The following is a 3,299-nucleotide window of genomic DNA, read 5'->3' on the forward strand; positions in this document are numbered from 1 at the left end:
TTGATGGCGGCATTCAAGAGAATCCAGAAGGTCTAAACCTTGTCTGTGGTATTCTAAGTAGGATTCAAGGATTGAATGACTGTGACGAGCTTCAAACTCGCGATTGTGGGACGTTAGTGACAGACGCAAAAGAATCACTAGATTCTATTCCAACGTGATCGAGAACCGACAGCTGAATAGCCGTGCTGTGACAGAGCGCGTTGAACATTTTCACTGAGAGGATGGGAGGTAGCCATTGACAACGGTGAAATCCTACATACAGCTTGCCATGGAAAGCGGAGAGACGGAAGGGACAAAGCATCTCCATACGCTTATCTGAAATTCTCACCAATGAATTACATAAGTATCTCTATCTTTATTTTATGCGTTATTCATAAATCATCCATAACCATTTGAGTCAGCCTGACTGAGATTTACAATATGACCATAGCTTGCTTTATACCAACAATCTCCGTGGGATCGACCCTTACTCGCGTAAGGTTTATTACTTGGACAGCCCAGTGCACTTGCTGGTTAGTTGTGCGAAGTTGTGATAAAGAGTTGAGATTGCAATTGTGCGTACCGTGTTGATGGCGCCATTGATGATCATAATTTCGTGCACCAGGTAATCATTGGGTTCAGGAGATGTTGCATTCTCTGGATTAAGTTCATTCTCATCTCTTCCTCAATCAATGCATTCATTGATCTCCTTGGCAATCTTAGGTGATTGGATCCCAATTCCTTGGCAATCCAATCTCTCTAAGCTTGAACAATTGCCCAATTCCTTGATTTAATTGCTCATGGGAAGAGATGAAGTGTGGTCACTGATTATACCACATGTATTTCCAAATCAAAGTGTTGGGAGGATTACATTTCACTATATCCGCCCATACCCCAATTTGGTCCAACATGAGAAAGCATTTCTAGCATGATCTCCTCATCCCTTTTCCAAGGCTCAAAGGAGATCCAATTATTGATAGTTTCTTTTCGAAGACAACTAACCAATTGAATTAAGATCGAAAGCTTTCTAGTAAGATCAAGAGAAAAGAAAGAAGAAAAAGAATGAAAACTATAATTGATCCATCAAATTACAAATTACAACAGAGCTCCCTAACCCAATGAAAGGGGTTTAGTTGTTCATAGCTCTAGAAATGAAAAATGGCAGAAAAGAAGAATCCATGCTAAAAGTGCAGAAAAGTAAATCTATAGAGAGTAGTTCCCAAAAATCTTGGATGTGGGCTCTGGATCTTGAGTTGAAGCAGTTCTCATCTTTAGTGGGCCCAACTTGCAGAGAAATATGAATTAGGCGTGGCTATTTAGTAAGGTTTAACGTTGAGTGCCATTGTGGGTTCGAGAACGTTAGTGGCATTCACTTTTTCCACTAAAGTTCCACCCTCATATATCCATGTTAAATCCAACGTTAGTGGTCTTAACGTGATCACTAACGTTGCCCTTTTCAATTTTTGGCCAACGCTATTGGGACTCACTTTTCCCAATAACGTTGGTTTATACCCCTTCGCGAACGTTAACGAGAATCACTTTTCCCATTAATGTTGCTTAGTGCCCTTTGTTCCTACGTTAGAGTCCACGTTAGTATAGCTAACGTGACTCTTAACGTAGGTGTGATTCAGCTTCGAGAGCGTTAGTGACACTCACCTTTGTCACTAACGCTCCAAATGCCCAAATTCTCTACGTTAGAACTCAAGTTAACTAAGTTAACGTGGCTCTTAACGTAGTAGTGATGCCATCTCCCAACGTTAGTGACAAAAGTGAATGTCACTAACGTTGGCTCCTTGATCTCAACTCCACGTTAACTTTCACGTTAATGGTCTTAACGTGAAAGTTAACGTAGGCAATGCTAGTTGGTCCAACGTTAGTGACAAAAGTGAGTGTTTTGTTTTTCTCTTCCACGTTAGAGTTCACATTAACTAAGTTAACGTGGCTCTTAACGTGGATTGATGGTGTTTTTGTGGAAAAATGAATTTCCAACACACAAATCCAACCGGCAAGTATACCGGGTCGCATCAAGTAATAATAACTCACTTAGAGTGAGGTCGATCCCACAGGGATTGATGGATCAAGCAATTTTAGTGGGTGATTAGTTTAGTCAAGCTAATATTGGTGAGTGAGATTTGTTGCAGCAGAATGTAAATAGCAGTGAACTTAAATTGCAAAAAGTAAAGTGGCAGGAAACTTAAAGAGCAAGAAAAGTAAATTGGCAAAATCTTAAATGACAAGAAATGTAAATTGCATTAAATGTAAAGGGGGTTGGGTGCTGGAAATTAAAGAAGGCAATAGATTAAGCAACTAGAAATTTAAATTGCATAAAATGTAAATGTGCAGGAAATTAAATCAAGCTCAATATGGACAGAAATGTGAAAGTGTAGAATGCAGGAAAGGAAATTTCAGAAAAGTAAACGTAGCAGAAGACTGAGATCAATTCTCAAATCTCAAAGAGCATTTGATAATTTCAATGAAACAGTAAAAGAAAAACAGAAGAGTAGCAAAGAGCTTAGCTAAATTGCAAAATAAAATTTATCTCAGGGAATCAAAGAGACTAGAAAACAAGTCTAGATCTCAATCCCTTCCTTGATCCAACAGCAAACAAGATGCAGGAAAATTAAAGATGAAAGCAGTAAGAGAACTTTGATTCAAATTGCAATTCACTTGAAAGTTTGCAGAAGAAGAACAAGAGAAATCTTAGACCAAGAGGGAAACAGAATTCCTTCACTCTCAATCCAGATTCAAAACAGAAATGAAAACTAAGAGAGAGATCTCAAATCCTAATATTCCTTCGTGGAGCTCCTCCCCTTTTGAAATGAGAGTGATGCCTTTATATAGGCTTTTCAAAGTGAAAAATGAAAAAAAAAAACAAATTACAAAAATGAAAATCCTAATTTAATTGATCCATGTGCCTTTGAGTCATGTTGAGTGGGCTTTGCTTGCTTTGGATTTGAGGAGAAATGGGTTTGGTTGGCCTTGATTCAATTTGGTGAGGAATTGAATTAAATTGAATTTTGGTTGATTTTTGGCCCATGACACTTCCAGGAGGATGCCCTGCCCTTGTGGAGGGCAGGGCAGGATTTGGTGCGTGCGTCCTTGGTGCGAGCGTGGTGTGGGCTTGGAGTGTGAAGATGCTGCCCTGCCCTTGCGGAGGGCAGGGCAGAAAAATCTGGTGCACCAATTTGGTGCTTGTGCGTGTTGCTGGTGCTGCCGAAGCCTTCTTTGGTGCGCCAATCTGGTGCGTGTGTGTGCATCACAAAATGCTGCCCTGCCCTCGCGGAGGGCAGGGCAGTGTTTCCAAAAGATGAAGTTCCAAG

This window comes from Arachis duranensis, unplaced genomic scaffold (assembly GCF_000817695.3).
Source record: "Arachis duranensis cultivar V14167 unplaced genomic scaffold, aradu.V14167.gnm2.J7QH unplaced_Scaffold_354584, whole genome shotgun sequence".
Lineage (NCBI taxonomy): Eukaryota > Viridiplantae > Streptophyta > Magnoliopsida > Fabales > Fabaceae > Arachis > Arachis duranensis.